Source organism: Malurus melanocephalus, unplaced genomic scaffold (genome assembly GCF_030028575.1).
Source record: "Malurus melanocephalus ecotype Western Australia unplaced genomic scaffold, MMel_1.1 scaffold_3, whole genome shotgun sequence".
In the NCBI taxonomy this organism is placed as follows: Eukaryota; Metazoa; Chordata; class Aves; order Passeriformes; family Maluridae; genus Malurus; species Malurus melanocephalus.
Genome location: NW_026623235.1, coordinates 2,536,921 through 2,562,419, shown reverse-complemented (window position 1 = coordinate 2,562,419; position 25,499 = coordinate 2,536,921). Strand labels below are relative to the sequence as shown.

Below are 25,499 nucleotides of genomic sequence, written 5' to 3'. Positions count from 1 at the left end.
AAAAAGGAAAAACTTTCCTTTATTGTTTCTGAAATTTTCTCAAGTTCTTACCTAGTAAGAAAACAATGCTATTTTCAAATACTGGTGATTAATACTATAACCAGCGTAGTCTGCACCCATCTATTGTATAAATACCATTGCCTGTTGACCTTTGGATACATTAATTACAGCATATCTGGTCTAGGTTCKATTATTTTTGTCTGTCCAGAAGATAAATAAAAGTGCCCTTTCCAGTCCTCCTGGAGAAGAACTTTTTTCGTGGTATTGTCATGAATTATGGAGTTCTTTTTCCTGCCCTGTGCCAATGAAGTTCTCTTTTGACTTTAAAAGATAAGTCTGCATCCAAGGAGAGAATATTTGATTATTTTAAAACTACTTACAGTTCAGTTTTTATGGTACGTACAAACTTTCCCGGCTTTGCTTTTACTGGATTGTGTGTTTGCTAATTAAAAGAAAAGCACAATGAGTTATATCAGATGATGTGAAGGATTAAAGTACAATTACACCATTAAATAGTAAATGTTTACAAGGCTAAGACATACAACTACATTTTTCAGATTGTGCTTATTATTCACTCCTTGATGTTATTTTGCACCTAATCAATAAAGGGCCTTCCAGAACGCAGCTCCTTCGCCAGTTGTGTATGTGCCCAGAACGTAAGAAATGCTGCTGGGGCAGAGGAGCACAGGGAGGGGAGGGAAGTGCTGGCATATTACTCTGACTTCTTGTCGCACAGACCAGGGCTCAAATGAAACAAGGAGCAATGGGAGGATAGCTCCCCTAGTCTCGATTTAAATCCCCAGTGGACATTTTGTCACACRCCAAAAGCGTTGCACAACTGAACACCATTCCACTTGATGTGTCGTCCGGAGTCAGAGGAGCCTCTGATTTGGCATCACGGGGTTTAGAAGACTRTGATTTAGGTGAACTGGCGCAGCTGTGTGTAAGAAACTTTGTTTAATAGCCAATATGTTTTATTCATGTTCTGTGCTATCAGATTCTTATTTTCTAGTACCTTTAAAGTGGTTCTTTAAAATTTAATAATAACACCACCAGTGAAAAAGACATCTAAAATTTAATAGAACTTGCTAGTCCTTCTATCAGTGATTTTTAATATGGTCCTGCTGCATTAACTAAGGAATCTTATTCCAGCTGCTGATCTCTGTATGTGGATTCAGTAAAGCTATCGAAAGAAAATGCTTCATTAAATCGCGTAGCAGCCATGAGTGGCGCTTCCTAGGACATTTCTACAGAACCCAGTGGGTTCCATCCTATAAAGTTCGGTGGAACTTTTCTGTCTCGTAWGGGATGTGTGTGAGTACAGCAGCTACAATAAGATTTTCTTCCTTGAAAATAGAGTTATTTTGAATTGCAAAGTTTAGTCCTAATAGTAATTTTCACTTTCTTCACTTCGGTTGATGCATGCCTAATTTCTTATAAGTATGCTTTCTTTCCAGGCTCAGATCTTCTTTTCTCTTTTCCTTTAAATTTACTTAAAATTATTTAATTTTTAAAATTATTTAATTTTTAAAATGTTACTAGCCCTTTAAAAACCTGTAATAAATGCTTTACAAGTGGCTAGACACCTTCCCTGGTGGTTTAATTTATACAAGCAGGAAACTTTCTCTCCTTCTTTCTCCCTCTCTTTCTTGTTTTCTTTAAACCAACTGACGTAATGCCAAACTTTGCTTTAAAAGAACAGACAGAAGTAATTGGTAGCTTTTAACTTTTAATAATGTTCTGGATTGGTTTTAGTGGCCAAACTGCATTTTTTTAAAATATCAAGTAAAAACGGGCTTGTGGCCTGAGGAAGAAAGGCCCTGTTGATGCAGTTATTTTTATTCTTGTTTTTCAATCTGTTATTAAAAATCTTTCCTGCTGAGCTCTGCTGGATTTCTCCAATTGCTCTTTGTGATGGCTGGTGCATTTCAGGTTACGGTAACTTAAACTGTTTTCTGATTTTTATTTTTTTTCCCCATGGGCACTTTGAGATGCTTTATCCTTTTTTTTTTTTGGTTTTTTTTTTTTTTTTTTTTTTTTTTTTTTTTTTTGGTTTTTTCTTTTTTCCTGTTTTGTTTTTATTTGATTCTCCCCAGCATTTCTTCTGTCTTGGTCCAGCACCCGACTCCTTCTTTCGGAGAAACAATTTGTTTTGATTTAGAGAGGAATAATATGTGAAACACACCTTTGGTGGCAGTTGAGTGAATATTATTTTCCTACTATGTGAGTGTTTTACACCTGTTAGTGATGCTGATTAGAGAGATACTCACTAGCCATTGCAGAACACATAAAAGATCCTATCTTTCAGAGTGTCCACTTTCTATGTGGTCYCCACCCCATGTCTTAAAGCTAAATGTGATTTTAAAATATGTTTAGTAATAGTTTCGAGTGATCTGTATCTATTTGTATTAACTTGATGTTAGAAACAAGAAAACACAACAAAAGGAGGGTTTTTTTAAATAACCTTAAAATCCAGTGAACACATTTTCCTTTCCTCTTTATTTTGTTCATGGTTTTCTGGCTCATTTCTTTAATTTCTTTTCTACATCTGCTGGGGTTTTGAGCACAAGCAAACTTTCTACAGTAAAAGACTGAGTTGGGCAATAGACTTTCTTGACGAAGTTGACGTCAGGACGACTTCATAAGTTGGCAAGTAGGAAAATCGTTCAAAGACTGAGTTGGCTTGTGCCAGTTTTCCCTTCCTTTAGGGGAGACACTCCACCCAGTTGGAGGTTACCCCACCCAATGTGGAGAGCTATAATTCAGTGGCAACACTTTAAATGTCAATCCTCCCTAGGGTTTAAACCCCAGAGTTGTCTTGCCTCAATCTTTATATTTAATCTAACATTCAATCTGTTGAAGTAACATCTCATCTTCATAAGCACTTTTGGGGCCTGATCCTGCAATTCTCATTCTTGAAAAATACTCACTGTCGTCAGGGGGACTTTTGGATTCAGTAAAAGCTGCAGGATTGGCCTCTGCAGAGTTGTGTGTGTCTGTGTCTGTCTGTAAGTAAGATTGTGTCTGCCTGATGATTATTTAATAATCCATGTTATTTAAGATGAAATTGTAAAATACTTAAAAATCTGAAGAAGTCCWGGAGTTGTAATGCTGTAAAACAGATCTTCCTCAATAAGTGAAGTGTGCTTCTTTTTAATTTAGCATTTTTCCAGGTTAAAATACGATTTTAACACGGTCCAACTCTGAAGAATTTAAGGCATTTCTGCCATTTTTTCTGTATTTCTTTATATCATGCCGTAGACATATTTTCGAATGCTGCTTTTAGCAATTTTTTCATCTCTAATGGAAAATGAAGATCACAGCCTGTAGCTTAGTGCCCACASTAGGCATTGGGGTACTTGGATAATACTGAGAATGCTCAAGGAAAAATTTCATTTTGGTKTATTTTCATTATGTACATTTTTCTTCATCATGGTGTCTATTCTCAAGCATACTTTTCAGATCCTCATTACATTTAGCAATGTGCAGGAGGAAATGTATAATTTGATATTGTAAAAATGTTACAGAAAAATCGCTGGTGTGTTCATCTCTCTGTTKTTTGAAAACATTCCAGCATTTTTAGTTTATTAATATATCTGGTGAAAAAAGTCCGTAAAATACGAYGCTAAAAATCATCAATATGCTTATGTTTCTCAGCAAGATTTACTTAAAACAGTGTGCTTCAGTTTTGCCTCCAACCATTTYAAGCCACCTCTGATCCAAGAATGTACCAGTTCTTGGTTCCTGGAAGATTAAGCATGACAGTTTCTATTATATAATGAACAGCAGTATTGTTTGAACAAAGGTAACTTATTTTGATTTGTGTACCTTTTTTTGGCAGCTGGCACTAGAGTGGGTCTAAAATGAGTGGTGATCTAACAGTGTAAATATCTGAATGTTCTTGAAACACGCTGTGTAGATGTAGCGTGTTTAAATGATTGAATCTATCTACCAATATTATATAGAATGTGTATGTATGTGTATATACAAAGCCGTAAATGGTGTGTTCTGCTATCTGTAGCCTTCAAATGTGTATCCTTTGGGTATTCCTGACCTACTTTGCAAAGTCTGCAAGTCTGAAGTACATACTGCAACTTAAAAAATTAAACATACAGCTTTGTGATTCACAAAAACAAAAAACAAAGCAAAAAAAAAAANAAAAAAAAAAAAAAAAAAAAAAAAAAAAAAAAAAAAAAAAAAAAAAAAAAGCACGGGAATTTTTGCTAGCAGTTAATTAAAAAGAAGGGGGAAAAAAGGGCATGATCCGCCTAGCCAAATACCTTGCAGACTGCTTTTGGATATGCCAGTGACTTTACAGGGATTATTTWAAAAAAAACAATATCTCAATTTACCTAAAGAAAGTTTGAAGTAGATATTGAAGTTTAGTATTGCTTAAAATTCCTATATTCAGATGTGGTTTAATKTTTAATGGAAGTTAAATGAGTTAGGATAAAGCAATTTTCTTTGGGGGTAGAAGAGTTTCAGTGTTTCCAACTTACGGGTCTYCTTGACTTTCTCACACACCACTCTTCAGGGAGAAGCTGTGAGTTATGTGGAACATAATCCAAAATGTGCTATACAGGTGAAATGTTGAATTTAGTTAATGAAAGAAAGATAACTCCAGTTTCCTAATCTGAACATAGTTTTGTTTTCCTAGAGTTCTCAGTGTTAGGTGTATTAAATACACGCATCAGGTGTTGGCCAGCTGCAGTTACAGAGTACAAACCAAAAATGCAATACATGTCRATCATTGCTGAGCCCTCTCCTCCTGCACAAATAGATACGGACACACACGCACACACACGATGAATAAACTAAACCTTTCCCCAAATACCTGAGGGAAAACCTTGTGAAAATAGATTAGCCTTACCATACGCCTTGCAGGTAAACAGTATCTGCCTCTGCTAGAGAAATGGGATAGGAGAACTTCTGAACAGAGGCTTCCTGCCTGTGCTGCCCCGGCACCCAGCTCTGGAGGCTGAAATCTGGGGGCTGTCAGTAAAAATCCCACCTCTCATTTCAGCTGTTACAGTGGTAGGAAGGAAGAAACAGTAACTCATGTCTCCCATCTACTGTATATATTGTTTTCTTTCTGTGGCCTGCTGCAGACATCTGAAATTTATGCCGTCCAATTAGTCTCCTTTTAAGTTCCTCAGATCCGGAGTTTTCTTTAGAACTAAACTCCTATTTGCATGCTACGTCTGTCATGAAAAAAATAATAATGTAATGGATTAAATTAATCCTGTAATAGTTGTTTGAGCATACTGGAGGAATGTAAATAATTTTGTGGCATYGAGCTCATATTTCCAGTCTTATGGGGGGTAAGATCAGAAGTTATCAACAACATATATCTGAGTCATTCAGCTACAATAAATCTTCTAACAAATACCCACCCTTTGCACACCCAGAGATACTCTCCAAGACTGTTGAAATTCTGCACACACCTGTATCTTAGGTGTAAGTCCATATGCATGACTAGTAGATATATCTTCTTTAGCTACAGTCAGATATATGGTAGCTACAGCAGCTGCAATCAAAGTAGTCCATGGACAAAAWGTTTGATTGCCACTTGATTGTGCTGGCTGGCTGTGTGGCCCTCAAGGCTGTCTATTCCCCGTAGAAAGTCCCAAAGAATCGTTAGTTGAAAAGAAGTGTGGAGTATGGCACTGACTCCAGCTCTGCYGGAACTCAGGACACAAAGCATTAAGTGCTTCATCAATATCAGGCCARAAGTGATCATGCATAATTCACTTCTATCTAGGTGTCATTCTGTCATATGTAAGGTATGCTCTGCCTCTGTCTCTGTTGCTCTGTTTCTGCCTCACGCAGATCGTTCTCTTCAGCTGCTCTACGCACATACATCCACTCTAAAAATACATGGAAATGGAAGTCCATCTGTGTTGCATAATTTTTTTACAAAAACACTAGTGTTTGTATTGTTCTTTCTCTGAGCCCTTAATGAGTTTAAAGAATTTAATGTGACTTAATGAGGGTTCTTATTTTGTTTCTGACACAGACACTAATGAGGGAAAAGTAGAACAAATTGAAAACCAACTTTTACTTGCTAGTTTCATGATGTCATCAAATGCAGGATATTACAACTCCTGGAAAAATTTACAAATCTAAGCAAGAATCCATTTTACATCGCTGCCTTTCAGTTGTTTGTGACATSAGGTTTGCAAGCAGGAAAACAAAGCTTAGAATAACTTGATCTTTTTTTTTAGTGCTCAGGATAGTTTGATTTTTTTGGCAAATGATTTTTGGAACAATTAATCTACCTGCTTCGCCTGTCAACCCAGCAGAAACTTAGATACTACCAAAAATTGACCAAAGATTGATTAATCCCCCTGATTATGTCCCTGATCTCCGCCTGTACTTGGAAGGGACAAAACTTCTAGTAGCTTCATCTGGAGTAAGATCCGATTCTCATTGGGCAACTTCTAATTCTGTTGCAGCTTACTGAGAGGGGACTTTGATTGTTGGGGCTTCATGTTGGACAGTTTGATACTTTACAGCAGTTTCCCCGGACTGAGGACACAGTAACAACATTTTGTAAGGGGCCACCTTGCTTTCATGTTGCCCCACTCAGGATGGTCAAGGAGTATTTCACTGGGTGAACCTGCCTTTCAGCAGGACCACAGTTGGTCTGTCACCCTTATAAACGACTATTGTGGTTGAAGAACAGTTCATTTCCCAAAGGGGAATGAGGACTAAAGGCAGGTTTGGGAAGTGCACCTGCTTCTGAGCCCTGCTGCTGCTCACTGGCTTCACGGGCATGCTCGTATCTTGTSCTCACCAACTTCTCTCCAAAAGGCTTGTGGAGACAGCAGCGAAGAACAGCAGGGTAGAAACTGAAGGTCTGGTGTGGCAGCTTCGTTTCTGTGGAAGCAGCCTCTAATGCCCTCACCAGGTTGCGTGCCGTGCCATCCACGGGCATTCAGGGTATTTTTGTCAGGCCAAGGGAAGCAGTGACTTCCATAATCCACAAAACGTGCCTTTGATATAACCAAACTGCAGACAGTTGCAGCATAGTACATAAAATGCTGTTTTTATAACATCTGACTTATTTCAGCAGTTAGTATTTTTAACAATATCAGATAAATTGCATGTTGGTGTGATTTCTTAGGCTGATGTTAACCCTTGGCTTTTCTGTGAGGAATTTTATTGCTTTGCTTTTATATATATATATATATATATTTAACTGCAACAAGAGATAGCTGAAAAAGTACTAATTTGAATTGGAAATATGGGCATTTTGGACCAAATTTCTTGATCATTTTCATACAAACAGAAGAAGAAAGTAACTTGTTTGGTTGGTTTTTATGTATGCATATATGTGCTTGTGGTTTGGTTTGTTTTTTTTTTTTAATAAAGGTTTTCATATTTGGTAGTTCAGCAAACATGAGTATATTCTGAAAATATTTCTCACAAATGGCAGGTCTGAGTTGATAGCTTGTAGGCAGACAGAGTCTAGAGCTGCAAAACTATCTTTTKGAGTTTTAAACCACTGGAAAGTAAGATTTATTGGACCTTAAATATCCCAGTGGTGCAGATTTATTTGGTGTTCATGGCAGTCTCAGCTTAACTTTCCTTGGAGATTTGTTGTGGTACTGCATTATCTAAGGAACATTTAAAATCGTTTGTCTAGGGTTTTTTTTCTTCAGTCGTTCCTCAGTTTTTATTTGTGCATGTGAAAATCTTTACTAAGAAAGATGACCTGGCAACTCTGCTGAACTTTACACTGCAAAACATTTTACCTGAATAGGACAAAATTAAGAATCTGAAAAGCTGACATTTTAAAATATTTTTGTATCTATAGTGGCTGTTTGTCAGTGGGAAGGAGCTAAAAAAATAGTTACAGGAGAAAGAAGCAGCAGCTGTGGAATTAATTTTAATCAGGTGAAAGGAGACTCATGGTTAAGCAAGTTTTGCCTTCTTGGGTCTTCAGAATTTACTGCTGAAAAGACATATGCCTGAATAGAAAGAAAACTAGGATATTGTAAAACCCGCTACAACATGAAGTGCTCTCACTGCGCAGGAATATAATTTATTTATTTTTTTATCTCCAGCAAAATGTGACTTCTTTTGTCGGAAGGAATTTCAGATTAGCTCCTTCCAGAGTAATGCTGCCATAAACCCTGCACTCCTCACCTGTTTCTCTGTGCAGTGCGATGTGCCATGGTAGTTTTCACAGAGTTGCTGTGCTTCTTTTGGTCTGGAATGGGACTGCATTGACTTTTGCAGAAAAAGTATATTTTCTTAGAAAATACACTACATGGAAGAAGGAAGGGCAAGGAAAACGGAGAGAGTGCTCTGATATATGAGCTGAGATTATGGATGTTGTAATGCTGTTTTTTTGTAGGACTATAGAAAAATCACATTGGGACTAAAGTTCCTGTGGATTACCATGCAATATTTATTACCATTTTCCTGTGTTTTCCCTGGTTAGGATCTAATCCTTCAATGTCTGGAGCTGCACGGAGTTAGGAATTTGCCCATTCAAAGAGGAAAACCTTACCAGCTATGGGATTTCACTGTTTCACTAYCTATATTTATTTATTCCCCCCTCTAAAATTTCTTAGAGCGAGGGGATTGAGAGTGGAAGGCAGAGATGGAGGAATAGGTAAACTGAGGGAACAGCAGGGGCACGTATCTGCTCAGTAAGTAGTGTTTACTGATTACTGTTTACTGTCAAGCAGATTACTGCAGTTATATTTCTRTGAAGCAACCTGCACGGAGCCAGTGCAAAGGAATGAAGTGAAGTCGTGTGCAATTCTGAGGTAACTAAAAGACGTGCTTGTGACATACTTATAGCAAAAGCCATTTTCAGTTGCCTGGTCCCCTCCTTGAACGCTATAATTTTGCGAGTGACACATTTGATTATGAGCAGCCATCAAAACACTCACAGGCATCTTGTTTGGAAGAAGAATGTGCTTGAATTAAATATTTGCAGGTCAGAGCAATATGTTGATTTGTTCTTTTAATTYGTCACCTTCCTGGTCTTTTTCAATTTGTTCAATAGTTCTTCAATTTTGGAGTTTATTTGAAAGAGATGATGAAGTATACACTTCTGCATTCCTTACTTGTGCAGAGCTTCCATTTGCTTCCTTGGGACTGTAGGTCTGAGCAAGAACTGCTGCCTGCTCTTTCTGTGATATGGATAGGACGTGGTTAGTATAGGGGTCGCCTTATCCTTAAAGCTCCCTTATTACGATGAAMTCGTTGCGTCCTTGGGGAAGAGGTTTTCAATCTGATTTTCARTCCCTTCTGTCAGGTTTTCGGGAGCGGTATGAACTGTCTAACTAGAGCTGGCAGTAAGGAAAAGGAAGGGAATCTGGGCACATCTTCCCTCTTTGCTAGGGGCGGTAAGGTATAGGAAGCCTYTGCTGAGCTCGCCTGGTAATTTTTTAGTTATCGTCCTCTCATGATGGAAATGCACGTAGAAAAAACACAGAAGTTAATGTTTACTTTTTAGATGCTTTATCGTCAAGCATAGAGAACTGACAGTTTCACGGTTAAGTGCCTAAAGTTGTTTTTGGCTTTGCAGTTGTTGAATTAATCACTGCAAAGCTAACTAATTGTGTACCTTTTAAAGCTTCCCTCCCTACCCTTTTAATGAAAGGGAGATRTTTTGCTCTTTCTGACTTTGGAGTTGGGCTATCCCATAAACTACTAGCAGTAAGCTCTTCAGCTTTTACTTTCTTGAGTTACCTTAGTTGTTCTTCTAGTAGATGGTGAATTTTACTAGTGATTCAGTTATATGCCCATGCTATAGAATGAGCAAAGTGTTTTAAATAAAGTGTTTTGAAAAACTTTTTACAATTATATGGAAAACCCYGGCTCTATAATTCTGAGTTTACAGATGGTTGTACTGCTACTRTTGTGATTTGTGAGAGACATTATCTTGGTGTCTCATTGAGATGTTTTATAGCCAAAATTTAGAGTTTCAATGGATTTTTTTTTCTTTTAATATTTTTTTATTCCTCCTTAAATGTTTGATGTGGAAAAAAAAATGACATGGATCTCATCTTTGTAGCAAGCTGTGCATCAGGGTTGATGGAACTGYAGACTAGTTAAACTCTTCGGTTTTAAAGAAAGATGAAAAAGTTGTTGTGAGGTTTAGCTTAATTTCTGTCAACAATTTTATTAAGGGAAAGACAGAATCAAAGGCTGAATGGACAAAGTTGGGATTTTTGCCACTTGGTTATTTTTTTTCTGAGGCTGAGGCTTTATTCTTTTTAATAAAAAAATTAAAACAAAAAAAAAAGTAGAATTCAGTGTTTCCCACAGGAGCACCTTCAGATATTTAGCATAAAGAATGTGTATTTTAATTCAAAGACATTGGTGCACTTCTTAAGGCTTTGAAAGCAGTAACCCAACAGGTATATAAAACTCTAATGATAAATATGATCATTTTTTTGTATCTACTGTTGTTAAAATACATGGTTTATTTTAGTGTCCATTCAGGATAATGCTATTTATTTAAGATACCYAGTTTATTCCTAATTTTAAATACAAGTCTGTTGGCTTCTCCATTTGAATTTTTTATGTCAGCTGGCTCATTTCATCTCAAACAAAGGTTTTACTTCAAGAACTTCTAATAATTTAAAAAGAATTTTTAATTGCAGTTGGAAATTTTGTAAATATAACTGAACTAACAAGTCTGTTTATCGTTTGGGAGAGGCTGTAGCAATATTATTTATCTTAGGGTCCACGTTATTGGAAGGCAGGACTAATGACAGTGAATTATGCACACCGTACATTAATGTAGTCCACTTTCAGCACTATATAAATAGTATTGTAAATACACACCTGCAGAGTGTCTGCAGTTATATGGTCATCACACAGAGTCCCTCTGTGCTCTCCTCATATATATCCAAAATATATCTCTGCATGTATCACATCTTGCTAACCCAGGCAGCATACTGCAGCTGCTGTTCCTCTTGAGGAGGTGTCTGTAAAACGAACACTTGCAAAACCAAAAGTTTAGGATGGCTTGAAGCAGAACACATGGGTGTACTGTTACTTGGTCTTTTCATACCTGCCCAGTCCTTTTCCCTGCACAGGGCTAGCTGCACACRATGAGCTGGGTGTCAATCTGAAATGTAGGCTGGTCCTCTGAATAGGGCAGAAGACAAGGTGTGACTTCAATCAGAGGGAGTTTTCTTGGCTTTTCAAAGGGGGATGTAGTGAAGATGTAGTGTAGTCAGAAAAAGCCATTATTTCTATCAAAAGTCTAAARATTTGATAATATACTAGAAGCAGGTTCTTTAATTTTCATCCACTGCAGTAGCAGGGCCCTCATCCTAATCTTTTGCATTATTTYAGCCCTGGCAATGCCATGAGTTCCCCTGTGGTGTTTGCATACACATATTCAGGGCAGCCTGAAATCCAAATACGAGTTGCTGGGTGCYCGCGGTAGCCGAGGCTCTTTCTCTCTGCTGAACCTTGGAGCCTGTTCAAGCCCATGGTAGAAATCCTGGCTGCTCACAGGGCCCAGTTCTTCCATGGGCTAGAGAGGCTGCTGGTTCAGGGGAGACCATGTGTTCCCTGGCCACCTTTGCAGGGGTGGCTCTTCACCCTGAGCTGCGCCTGCCCCTCTGTGGTAGCCCTGCAGCGTCCTTTGAACAGCTCAGGCTGGCTCCCATCCCTGGGATGCTCCTTTGGGTTTGCCAGTGGCAACTACCACACGTCTGGGAGCATGGCTGGGAGCTGGATGCTCGGGTGCCTGGTGAACGTGCCAAGTGGGGGCGAGTGTGGGATTTGGGGCTCCCACCCCCTGTGCAGCAGGGCATGCAGGTGGACCCCACATTTTACTGATGTCCATGGTGTCCTGAGAAGGAAGAGGAGCCTGTGTCTAGCACCCAGAATGCTGGAAGGCAGGAGGGAGAGAGGGATCTCCTTTTTAAAAGGAGTTGTTTTTTTTCTCACCCCTRTTCTTTATTCATAAACCTAATGCAGTTCCACAATTCCCAGACATGTAAAGCTGCAGGGCTTTTTTTGTTTTGTTTAAATCTTTCTGAACCAGCCAAATTTTTGAGGTTGGCACGAGGTGCAGCCCRTACCATGGCCTTCCAGGGCTTGCTTGGTCTAGAAGTCTGCAGATGTTTTCTGCTGGATCTGACTCTTAATGAACAAAAAAGATTTTGGCGTCCTTATTTATTTATTTTCAAGGGGAAAATGTGGTTTAAAACGTTGATAATTATGTTTTACATGAACTACTCAGACTTTGTGTGACTGTATGGGAAAATGAATGCTCATCAATTTAAAAAAATTCTTTATTCATAAAGCATTCATATTTAAAGTGATCTGTCTTTTTCTTTCCCTCCTCTCCTTAATGAAAACAGGGTTTAGGAGTATTACAAATAATTATGTTTTTTAATTACATAGAGTCCTGCATCAGAATTCTTGAAGACTGCCCACTGTGATCCTCTGGTGAAAATACCAGAGCTTTTCAAAAGCTTTATAATTATCTGTTCTCACTGCTCCTCTTGTTGCAGTATACACATAGTAACTGAAAAAAGGAGAAAAAAAATATTCCAGGAGGGATCCACCCACACATGTGTATAGGTCAGGCACATACATCTCATTCAGAATGATTATTTTTCTTTTGCAGCCGTCAGGTAGTACTTCCCACCATCAAAACCCAGCTTGTGTGCTCTTTCAGAGGGAATACTTATCGCAAAGCTGCAGTGCATTTTAATCAAGGTTCCCAGAGTAGTTTACAAGCAGTAATTGCCTCTTAAGGACAGGATGAAGTATTATACCCATTGTACTGATGGGTGAGCCAGGGCACAGGGAATCTAAATAACTGCAGTGTTAGTGAGCCAGTGGCAAAGCTGTGATCAGAGCTTTGGTGCCTTCACTCCTGGTGCTGCTAAGATACCTCCCTGTCAGCCTGCTGATCTTCCACTCCTTTCTTAAATTAAAAAAAGTCAGACTTTGACAGATTTTATTTCATATTATACGGGACTGGCTGTACTTGCTCTGAAATTGATGTRAACCTGCATGAATGTGCTCTTGTTTTATGTGTTTGCAAAGTGTGAAGGCCCTTGTGGCAGGACTTCCCTTGAATACTGAGCCGTATGCTTTGCTGCTGTCTTCTGTGGCTCCGGTAAGCCACTGGATCATCACCAAAATTGCTCCTGTGGCGTCTGTTACTGATGTATCACTGCGCCATGAGTGACAGGAAGAATTCAACTTTTCAGCACAACAGTTCACTTGCTAAATACATGATACATGCTCTGTCTTGTATTTAATTATCTTTTAATTACCAAAGCAGTAATGAAGTTGTGCATAAGAAGTGTATGGATCAATAAAAACAACTAAAAGTTATGAAGGAGCTGACAGGCAGAGTCTGGCCATTCTTCAGGTGTTCCCATTTTTCTGAAAAGTTTTGTCTSTTCCTTGAGAACAACATCAGAAAAAAGGATTTGAAGTTTTTTTTGTTTATTCCTAGTTCATGATGATCATRCATAGATTCTCAGTGCTTTGCAAGAGGTGGTGTGAGTGCTAATGAAAGTTTGTATTGGAGTAGTCACTAAGAATATTATCATTGTTACAAATTTATTAACACCATGAAAGATTTCCGGTCCTAAAAAGTCTGCCAGCAAACGTCATAATCCTGATTGGGCAGAACCATGTGGTGGGTTTGACTGAGCCCCTTTGACAATCATATCATTTATTTAACTGTCTGTCTTTAGAAGTTGGGAGGCTCACCTTTGGTTTCAGAAGCATGCTGAAACTCTCGCRCTGCATACATGGTGAGGGCAATAGAATGCCAGAGTGCTCACTTGCCTTTAACTACTAAATAATGTGGTTGCACATGACACAACAAGAACAGAGGTATAATCCTGCCCTGTGAAGCAGGTCACATGTTTCAGGTTCTCTCTGTAATGTATGCAAAGTAGCTGCTTAAATCATTATGAGTGTGTAAATCACCATCTTCATAAACAATACCATGAAGGTACAGTCAGGCAACATGTCTCTTATGGGTTGACTGGAGCTGGAATTTCTTTCAGATGTTGAGGAGGTACGTCAGTGCATGTGAAGCAGATCTGTTGCTGCAGTGTGGTCTCTGCAATGTTTTGGATTTTGAAGATGAGTATTTCTAAGGCTGCCTTCTTCTTACTGAAGTGCAGTGAAAGGAGGAGGATGTGAATGAGGCAAATGASCATCTTGTGTGATTCAAGGCTTCCGTGAAAAATTTGCGCCTTCTTTTTCCTCTGGTTTTTTAAGTTACGCAACTGATACTCATTTATTTATCTGCGTAAGTTTAGTAAGTATTTGAAGCTCCTATTCCTATGTCTGTTGTGCTTTTGGGAAGGAAAAGATGTGTTGAGTGGTGTGTTAGAATTGTATCTTCTGCTTTATGCATTTCCTTGTGTAGGTTATGAAGCTGTTTTTCTGTTTTTCTTTAACATGCCGATGTACTTTCTGAAACTCCTAAGTAACACTCCACACCTCTTAAACGAAAAGCTGACTAGTTCAGCGCTGAGTGAAACTGAAAGCGAGACTAATCTTGAGAACYCTGCTGTACTTCTGTATAGAGTATAAATATGTGCCATTATCGTTATTATTTATTTGTCATTATTATTGGACCATGTATTTTCTTCGGGGGGCGGGGGGGGAGTAGGTGCACTGTATCATCACCTCCCCACCCCCAAATGTTGTATTTTGAATCACTTTAAATAGTTGTTTGGGGTGTCTTTATTACAGTGAATCATGTTTTTAATATCTGTTTTAAGCACACCTGTGGTGAGTTCATACTAAGGCAATGGAACCTTCTTTCATTTGCTATCATGCAATACTTCTGCAGCATGTAAAMTGCCCCTGGTTTATTACCACAGGCAGACCTTCTATGCTGAAATCCTTTCCCTCAAATGTGTAAGGGTCAGTTCTGCTTAAAACATGAATGCTGAGATGGTCACCCSATAAATGCAGTATATTCTCCTTTTGTTCAGAGACACTCTGGCTCTGAGTTACAATTATCCAACATTAATTTTAGAAGAAATACAGTGAAATGGCACTGGTAGAAGTATTGATACAACTAAAGATGCTGGCAGCGGCCATCTGGTCTGTAAGTGCTATTTGAACATTGGTTTTCCTACTTCCGATATCTRTGCTGTGTCCTTTGGTGATGGGAAGAAAAACACAGCCAGCACTCATCAACTTTCAGCACAAGTGGAAACAAAGCTAAAGAGCAGTGGCATCCCCAATGCATTGGCAATTTGCTGAGAGCCTGCGGGCTGCATCTCATTTGCATTAAAAATACGGAGATCGCTCCTGCCTTTATCTTGACCAGRGGGCCGTGGCTGGTGGGGGCAGCAGGGCTCAACACGCCTTGTTTTMCGTGGATCCCCGTGGGCTGGGATCAGCCGGAGCGCCGCGGGACGGGACATGCCCCTGCCCGGGGGGCGCGTCCCCGCGGCGGGCGGGGGCCCAGCGCAGCAGTCCAGGGCCAGTCCTGCCCGGCCCAGCGCTGGCTCCCCCGACCTGTGGGACCGGGGGTTACGGGACCCTCAGCTGGGCGCTGGCAGCTCGGGGGGCTGCGCTCCGCCGGGGCTTTTCCATCCAGGCCTGGACGAGCGCTCCTCGGCGGACCGTGGAGCTGCTACTTCGTTYTGCTGTCTCTGGGGCTCTTCGGAGGGCTAGGGGAGCCAGCACCCCGCACAGAAATCCTTTTGTGTGTTTTTTAACCAGTTTGGTAGTGAAAGACAAATTAAAAAATAAGGAAACCGCCCCCCCTCCTCCCCTGTTTGTGTCTTTCAATAGAGATAACTGTTATCTCTTATGAAAGTCTACATAAGTGTAAGTAATTGCCTGCACTTGGCTCTGGTACAGTGGAAAAGCTGTGATCAGCAAACCCGCATTGTACTGGGCATGTAAGGGGAAGTTATTGGATGATATGGGACGTGTTGGCCTTAATGCCTGTCCTGCCTCCCCTGCCCTGTTTACTTTCTTTGCAAGTCTTTCAAGGCTTAATACCAGTGCTTAGGGAACGGGCGGGGGGTACCGCGCCGACTTTGAGCGACTAAAGTTTACTTGGGATCGCCCTTAAAGATAAAATAAATGGAAGACCGGCTGTGCTGTGGCGTCACTCCGGCAGCCTTTGTCCAGCTCTGAAGTTCTGGGTGCGTGTCGTGAACGAGCATCACCGGGGAGCGCTGGCGGCGGGTACGGGGCGGGCTCCGGCGGCTCTGCCCGCCGCGGGCTGCGCAGGGAGGGGACGAGCCGGGGCTTCGCTTTCCCCGCCGGCTCCCGGCACTCGAGCAGCGCGATCGGCCGGAGCTGGAGGCGCTGAGTGTGCTCCTGTCCGTGTGTCAGGGGCGCAGGGCTGCGGTCACGTTTGCAGTCGCATGAAGCGCTGCGCCGCGCAGCCGCCTCTCGCGTGTGTGTCCGTGTCCGTGTGCCAGCGCTGGCTCCTTATCGCAGGAAGTGTTGCGGAAAGCAGTTGCTCCCTCTCTCTCTGCCTGGTTCCCAGAACGCGGTGATTAACCACTCTTACCCCCGCGCTGTCACTCAAGTGCTGGGCACAAAACACCAGTCACGGTTGTCCCGCTCCAGCTTCAGGACAATCCTCCCCCYACCTCCAACTTCTCTCTCTCTCTTCCCACCTCCCCTTCCCCAATACGCTTAGATAAAGCCATTAGAATGGATATAGTCTCTTTTTGGTTTTGTCCTTCCTTCTGAACGCTTTTATAYACGCATATATACATAAAACAACATTTTCTTTTATACTCTATATGGMTATTAAAAATAAAACATGTAAGCGTATATATACATAAATTCTAAAATTCTGTTCTGCATTCTGTAGTGATAASTGTGAAGCAAGTACAGCTTTTGCTGTTCGTAGGCTGGCCCTTTCAGGGACATCTTTGGAAATGACTTTGTTTTCCGCATTTTATGGGTGCTTTATTAAAAGGAGGGTGTGAGTCCAGTCATTTTGCATAGAAAAAAAACTTTGAAACGAACAGTCTAGATTGAATGGGAGATACCAGGATAAATAATTTTTTTCATCTAATCATCTTGAAATAGACTTGGATATTTCATGAAAAAATGTCATGGTAAACTGGTATTTCATGCTTGTACTATTACAAACCCATAGAATGGAGGTCTTAGGATATTTGCATACTCAGATACTGCGTAATATCTCACTATATAAAATGAAAATGCCTAGAAGCCCAGAGACTAGCATTCCCTTTTGGAAAATTAATCCTTCAATATATTTGTTTCCAGATGGTGGTCTGCAGACACAGACACATATAATCATGGTATGATACTCATCTGCAGTATCATATCATCCACTTAGGGGTTTTAATTAAAAGTTTGGTGTGAAGGCTGCATAGTGGTTCCTGTTATGTTTGAAGTTTGAGAGTGGTCCATGATCCAAAAATTTAGGAACGTTCAGGAGAATTAAGAGTCCTAGATCATTACATTTTGCTTTCATTTAATCCTGTATTTTTTCCCTTCTTTCAAACATGATTAAAACCAATGAGAAAGGAAATATTTGAAGTGATTTGCAAAGTTATTTGATTTTTATAAAATTACACGGTGTGATGTTTAGTATGTGCCAAACTGCAGACAGACTTTCAGCTCCTCAATTAAGTATACTTTTTTTGTTCTGGTTTAAGCCCATTGAGACTTCTGCCAGTTAGGTTTTTCTCTTCTGTGATCATCTCGCGCATAATAGTCTGATGTTGCAGATACTTGCAGGAGCATAGCAAAACTGGTAGCATCATGTATGTGGTTTGATTTTTAATTTATAGTATATTAAAGCATATTTCTATCCCGAAAGGTGTTACATGAAACTCTTGCAGTATATATTAAAACAGTGGCTGGAYTCCTAACTAATCTAATATGAATAACCAAGGTACACAATAATGAATACTTAAAGAAAAAAAGAAGTTTTCTTTAACATAAAGAAACCCAGATTTAAAAAAAAAGACTTAAATACATACCTTTTAAAAAGATGATTTTCAGATTTTGATCAGTGTTTAGGTCTAAGTCTATGCAGCTTTATGTGTCGTTTGATTGTGCATGTTTACCTATTTGCTGCCAAAGTTTTAAGTAACATCAGACCACAGTCCTGGTGGAAATGGCTGTCTAAACACCTGGGACCAGTTTGTGGAAATGATCAAATTGGCTTCCAGAGGCTTCCTATGCTAGTGCAGTGATACTGTTTTCTCCATTTTACATTCTGCTCAGTGACTCTCACTTTCAAAACTCAGATTACCACAAAGAAAAAAAAAAAGGCAGAARAAAACTTACTTTCTTTTTCCATTCTCTGGATATAAATAATGTGTAAGGTGATGAGCTTTGTTACCTCTAGATGTGATAAACCAAAACAATTGGATGAACAATGCACAGTGAACAACTCACATGTAATTCTTCGTTTAAATTAGTTTCTAATGTAAAACAGGTTTTTTAAATGTACCTTTTTTTCGTTCCTGCGTACCTCGGGTATCATTGAACTGACGAACAATACTTTAAAGAGATTTTTAATGATTCTTAATATAATTCCAGCTTTCRCAAACCATAAAGAAACTTTCTTACCTGAAAATGGGAAACATGGAATGAAATYTGTACTGTGTATCAACATAAAACCATGTGTGAACACAAAAGACAATGTTGAGCTGTGTAATTGCTTGATTAAGAGCATATAGATACAACATACACAAGTCACTATCCAGAGAAAGACTCCTTCTTTTGATAAAACTACTATGTTTTAAGAAATATTTCCTGAGTTCTCACTTTTCAGAAATACAGTGAAAACATACWTATTTTCTTTTAACCTCATTGTAAGCATATGTTGATGTTTTTGGCCTGCCACTTTAAGTCACAGCTTAAATGAGCAATGTGTAAGTTCCTGTGATTGAAGTCTGTGTTCACATAGGTAACCATCAGCGCAAAAAGTGCAATGAATTTGAAATATGCTGTGTACTTATTTCTCTTTACTTTCTGAGGTATTTGGCACAAAGGCATATTATTTCTTTGAATCAGTAATGTGTTGCGTTTATTGGATGGTGCATGGGAGAAACAGAAGTGCTGTTTTCAGATTACCTAGATATTTTTGTATTTTCCAAATATCCCCTAACTGCGGTATTGTATTAAGGCAAGTTCACAGAATGCAGTTCATAGTATATTCTGCCTTCTTAAGTCTAAAACCCTGAGCAGATTTTTCATCCTGATCTTCAAATGCTGGGGCTTGGAGAGAGTCAGCCACAGTTATTTATGTAACACAAGAGAAAATGCCAGGGGGGATTGAGTCCAGGGATTGGAGTTCTTAATATCTTGAGCAAAGGCTGTGAAAATAAGGATGTATGTTTATATTAATTAATTACAGAGCATTAAGAAAATAAGACCAAATCTAGAAGACCTCTTGTAATTAATCATGGTTTTGCTGGAATAKTATCTACCTCTGACTTTTCCAGTGCCTCTTGCGATAAAGGCTGGAAAATACTGTGGGGCTGAGTGTCCAATGCTTTGTGCTCAGTCTACTCATGGGGTGTAAAACAGTGCCACATGAAGATCCTGGACTACCAAGAACAAATGTTCAGCTGAGAACTATTAACAGGAAAAAAAAAAAAAAGAAAACCAAAGTTGTCACAGCTGTGTCCTTTTAAGGTCAACACCAAAAAGACTCTTGTCAAGTTGACAGAGGGAGATGACTTACTGATGTAACCCAAGGCAAAAGAGATAAGCAATAAAAATAGTGTTACATTTCTGTTTGATAGAGTGACTTCTCCTGACAGCTTACAGAGAGAACCAAGCAGAGAAATGCACCAAGTAACTGTGACAGTGAAGCTGATAAATCACATAGAAATTTGATTGTGCCAATTTTACTGGGTTTTGGAACCTGAATTTTGCTGTATTTAATAAGGGCTTATGTAAAGTTATCAAAATATGCCAGACCTTTATTTCACTGAAATAAAAATCCTTTCTACTGGGAAAAAAGGTAAATATAAATGGATAGTTTATTTCTAATCGAGCTCTTCTTTAGTATTCAGATGTGGACATAAGGAAACAAAAAATTGKTTAGACTTCCAACATTCAAGAAGTTTTTTTTTATTTTGGAGAAAATATGCCAAAGATAAGATTATCACTCATAGAAGGAGGTTCCTGCGTGGAACGGGAATGTATCTCTTGGTGTGGTGTGGACCAGTTCATCACTCTTCTCTCCAGTTTCTGTATGGTGTGGTTGGTTTTCTGTGCATTTAAAACATGTTTATAGTCAATATGAACTAATAAGTGCTTTTCTAATGTGAACTCCTGTGTGACACAGCGCACCAAATTCTACCCAGAACATAGCTTTTGCTGTGTAATATAAAAGCAGAGTATCATTAGCATAGCTGACAGAAGTATAGTTTCAAAGCATTTTAATAGCAAGGAGGGTATTATAATCCTCCTCTGCATGTTACTTAATGAATCAGTTTGCTTGCAATAATGATTTTACTTTTCTGATGACAGCACTTATATTTTCTGCCAGATAAAGATTATTTTCTTCTGAAATCTTTTATTCCCCCTCTCCCTTCTTTAAAAGAAGACATGTCAATTGTTCCTTCCTTTAAGGCCTGGCTTATTTTCATTCCCCCACACTGTCAGGGATGGTTTTGTGTCCCTGTGTGCAGGCAAGGTGGGCTGCAGGTGTGCAGAAGCCGTCAGCCAGGCCAGGAGTGTGGCCCCTGGCCCAGGACCATCAGTATGGTGACCTGCCTTGTCATCCTGCTGGGTGAGGAATAGGCACTGCTTTGGTTTGGAGGCTTTTCAGGTGTGTGTGACCCTTTCTTGGCTTGTGTAGGACTAGTGCTTGTTCCAGTGCTGGCTGAGTTTGCAAAGGCCGAGAAGGAGATGGGAGCTGGGCTCTCKGGAGGAGAAGTGAGCTCCTTTAATCCAAGCCTGCCACTGAAAGGCACATTCTGACCGGCTCCCTGCCAGCCCTGGGGTGCGAGCAGGGCATTTTTGGGCAGAGTGTGGGTGCAGGCAGAGGGCAGGGCCTGGGCCCCAGAYGGTGGTGAAGGATGGGCAGGTCCCCGTCAGGTCCAGTAGGGCTTAAATACATCATAAAATTCAGATTCTGGCTCCTGGATATGCCCGTGGCACTCTCTCCTTGACTCGGTGACAGTGCTGCTCCTGATGAGAAATGTAACYAAGTTTTCCTTAGAACTCTGTCAGGGTTACCCTCTCCTCTGTGTATTTAGTGGTGGAAATCTTCAGTCTTCGCATTTTGTCGCAAGCTGAAGCAAAAGTGCCAATATATTCAAAGGAGAAAAAGACCTTTATGTATTATGTCAGGCAGAAACAAAATGCTGGAAAGGATTACCAAACAAGGATTATCCAAGAGCCCTGGTTCTAGCAGACAATATGTACAATAAATATATAAATAAATGTTTAAATGCATTTCAGTGCAGCAGAAAGAAAAAAAAAAAAAAACAAACAAAACAATAGTAATGTATTGTGCTAGTGTGGAAAAAGAAGAAACTTGGAACAAATGGCCTGGTGTTTACACAGCTAAACCAAAATAATATGTGAAGGTTGGTCAGGCCCAAATGAACCCCATAAAAAGCTTTTTAGGCATTCTATCACTTTCATTGGACAGTTTGACCACATCAGGCTTCTCTGTGTAGCCACCTCTGTTTTGGCATTGTGGATTATGTGAGAACAGGGGTATTGCAACAATCTAGAGAGCKGTGGTAGCTTCAAGAAGGAGCAGGGAGACAGTGTTCTTTCTGCATTGAACTGGAGCAAAAGGTTTATTTTCTTCAGTAGAGACTGCAGCAGCAGCAGTATCACCTATTACCTGTTTAGTTTCATCCAAAGAGATTAAGTTATGAAAACTGTATGCAGAATTTTAATGTGCAGTGTTACCCCCCCCCCCCCAAAAAAAAAAAAAAAAAAACCATTAAAAATTCTTTTCTTTTTTGATGACCAGAAATGTGTAGTCTCAAAATGCCTGAACTCGATCTGGTTGCATTCTGTGTGTAGACTGCTGTCCTACTCAGACGTTGTACACAGTTTACTGAAAATTACCTGTATAATTTTTTTTCACTTTTAAATGTAGCTGTTAGATTCTTCTGGTAAAGCAGTGTTGGCAACTCTGGGTGTGTCTTTTGAAACTGATGTAGTRGGCTCAAGAATTGCCTTCTCATTGCATTTTTAATAATTAAACTGCCTTCAAAATTCAAAAAGAATGTACAGTGCCTGCTTGCAGTATGGCACAGTCAGACATATAAATGACTGGCAAGACGGTAGAAAGAAAGGATGGTTTTTTTCACAAGAGGTTTGTAATGTTACAGTTAATTCTGGCTGCCCAAGTAAGTAAAGCATATCTTGTATTTACTTTGAAGGTAGAAGATACTGTGTTTTTAAAACTATTTACCTTAAAGGGAATGCAGAAGTTCACTATGAAAATAAAAATATTTTTTAGAAAATGATAAGAGAYAAAGAGTTACTTTCACCCCAACTGCTTTTGAGGAAACAGTGCCCTTGGCATGTATATTCTTAAGGAATAGTGGTAAGGCTGCACATACACTGAAAAATGGATTTGTGTTTGTTGTCCTGAAGTTCTGTGGGAATTGTGAGCAGTGGATAGCTCTTTGAACATCAACCACAGTATGTAATCCTTTTTATGAAGTGACCCACCTTTATCCTAAAATTAGGTAGAGTTTTTTTGCCATGACAGCGTCTGGTGGAAGGATGTTTCATAGCCTCACTGCTTTGTCAGTTAAAACCCTTCCTTCTCATTTTCAGCCCAAAGTTAATCATGGCTAGTCTATTTGTTCTTATGCCAACTGGATCCTAAGCTTTTCCCTCCCTAATGTTTACCTGCTGCTAGCAATTGTGTTTGTAGTCTAAATGAGCTGCACTTCACATGTTCATAAAGAGAAGAGTTACATGTTCCATATCTTGATGAATTTTCAGGAAAATTAATCTTTCTTGAACATTTAAAAATAGTTTTCTTAATGCGCTATCATCTGTGACATCATTACTTACCTGTTTCGGCTCAAATTTTTGCCTGAAACATCAGGCCTTTTAAAGTATGATTTGGACTGGTTTATATTTGTTGTCAGCTTACTGTGGKTTTTTCTTTCTTTTTTTCATTCTTCAATCACAGTTAAAGTGTAAGGGATTGTTATTTCACAGAGTGTGCACTTTTTCCTGCTAGTTTTTGTTCCTCCCTGCAGTACAATTTTCAGTAGTTTGCTGTATTATATCTCTGTATTTCTCTAGATTGAAGATACCACAAAACTTTTGTTATCGTTCAGTTTCCTTAGTATTTTCTGTATAAACACACTTGAGTATTTGTCTTGTTAGCTCATCTGTGATGCAGCTGGTTGAAATGAGACTTCTAGACCCTGATGTACTAGTTCAAATGGAAAGAAGTGACTTGAGAATAAAGTAGTAGAGTTTCAGTCTCTGCTTTGTCATTTGGCCTCAAGGCCAGTCTCACTTTTTGATGAGTGTTACAAAAACAGTGTAAACATAGCCATGATACGACTGTTTTGGCGTGGGAGTGATTAGTGTATAGGGCTGATTTTCTGAGGACACAAAGGAAATTAAGCGACATTTCCCAGTACATGGTTACTAGCCTAACCRTAAGTCTGTCTCTCTTTTAATAATTTACTATTTTATTTAAGGGAAAAAAAAGAAAGGAAAAAAAGAAAAAATGGCTTTATAACTAGAGCAGAAAATGTCTCTTTAATATTGCTGAAATGTGGAGTGCTTGTAGGAAACATAAGCCAGCACTGAGCAGTTGCTGACTCTCTCCTGCAGACCAGACACTGCAGTCCTAATCTGCTGGATGGCGCATGTTGCGCTTTGTCTGTTCTCTTGAGTTTCTACTGATGGAGTCCAAAATGCTTAGGAGAATGGTGCCAAACCAGATTTTCTGACGTGCAGTCGGGATTTTGCCAGGGTGAGCATTTGGAGCTGGGAGCTGCAGAAGAGTATCCCACAGTTGGGATGCACCCACGATCTGATGTTGGATTTTTCTCATGTAGCAAAGCACATAAAGTGCCAGGCTGTCTGCTTCAGAAATGCTGTGTGTTGCCACAGTGTCTTATGCTGATAGACTGTTGTTGATTAATCTTTTGAGTATTTGGGAATTCATTTTCTATCAGTGCGTTGTAATAATTTTCTTACTTTAACCTTTGTATATTTATAATTACAGGAAGCAGTTTAACTGGCAGTGAGAAGTGCCTGGTGCTTTCATGTGGCTTCAGTGTTTCCAGCTTGCACAGCATTGCTATGGCAGTGTGAGCTTGCACATGGTCTTCCTTTTGCTCATCTTGATGCTTAAACCATTGACATTTCCTCACTTCTCGAACTCCAATTACAGTGTTCACATGCTGGTTTCAGTACAGCCTAAGATATATTTCACTTTTGCTGGGTTAACGATCAAATTGTGTTGTGATGTTGTTAATTCAGGGCAAAATGCAGGGATCTGCAGACAATGATTAGCAGCTGGTTACCTGYATAAAGGATACCGGTTGGCTTGAAGGGCCTATGTGTGCACTTAAATATGTGTACTTGTCTGCCATGTAAACAAAAGGCTCTGACTTTATGCACTCTTGCTGCAATTAAAATAAAAAATGGTATCCTTTCTGTTTTTGTACTGAATGTGAGTGAAATCAACAGTTACAACAATATTGTTGTGTTCCTATTGTTTCTRTTACCCAAACCTGTCTTTAAAGAAAAGAAAAAAAAAAAAAGGACGTTTCTTTAAATCTGAACAAATCCTAACTCTACCGGTGATGAGGGAGCCATGGGGTCTTTATTCCACTATGTCCGTTAGACTAGCCATTTCTCAATTGTATATGATATTTCTGTTGCTAATTTTAGTACTTTCCTAAAGTTTCTAGTATGCAGTCTCTCATTCTTCCTTGTTTTCTTCACCCAAATGTTATGTCTCCTTCTTGTTGTGTATTTCCAGTGATTTACAGTCATGATTCAAATTGAAACATAATGAGACATTAGGCATTGATATGTCAAGCTGTTAGAAAGACGCAAGGGAGATGGTAATTTTCAGTAATTTTAGAGTCTAATCAAGGGTGTGTATGTTGCCCAGATTACAGTGTACTGGTGAATTACACGAGTTCCCTTTAGCTCAGAGGCCAGGAGAGTTCTATGTGGATAAGTTTGGGCTTAAGAAGCCACTTTTTCTTCTGGGCTTTGCAGCTTCCAAGCCCCCCCTGTTTCCCACATCTGAGCTCGGGGAGCGAGAAGCAGCAGGTCARTGCCTACATGGTGTTTGAGGCGCCGCGGCACGGGCGTACGGACCTGCAGCCCTGCCGGTGCCGTGGTGGTGTGGGAGCGTGGTGCTGCCACCTCCGTGCCTAACCTTTAATTATCCTTGATGCTGTGAGCATAAGACAGACTTTATTTGTGTGGTTGGCGTGAGACAAGCGTGCCATCTTGCGAGCAGGCAAAATGGGAGCAACGTGTGGGTTCCACTGGGGGTGAATGAAGCATGAGGGTTATGAGCAGAGCTGTTGGGTATT

At 39.7% G+C, this 25,499-nt stretch overlaps 1 protein-coding gene across 6 annotated transcripts in view; it reads left to right on the top strand.

Moving 5' to 3' along the window:
* The first annotated feature begins 829 nt into the window (after positions 1-829).
* The window catches only part of TRPS1 (transcriptional repressor GATA binding 1), a 207,150-nt gene continuing 182,480 nt past the window's right edge, over positions 830-25,499 (top strand). For 3 of the 6 annotated variants that reach the window (XM_057367744.1, XM_057367753.1, XM_057367701.1), the window contains exon 1: positions 13,948-14,032. The gene's annotated coding sequence lies outside the window, so the exon portion shown is untranslated. The other 3 variants (XM_057367719.1, XM_057367728.1, XM_057367710.1) reach the window with 3 other exon arrangements.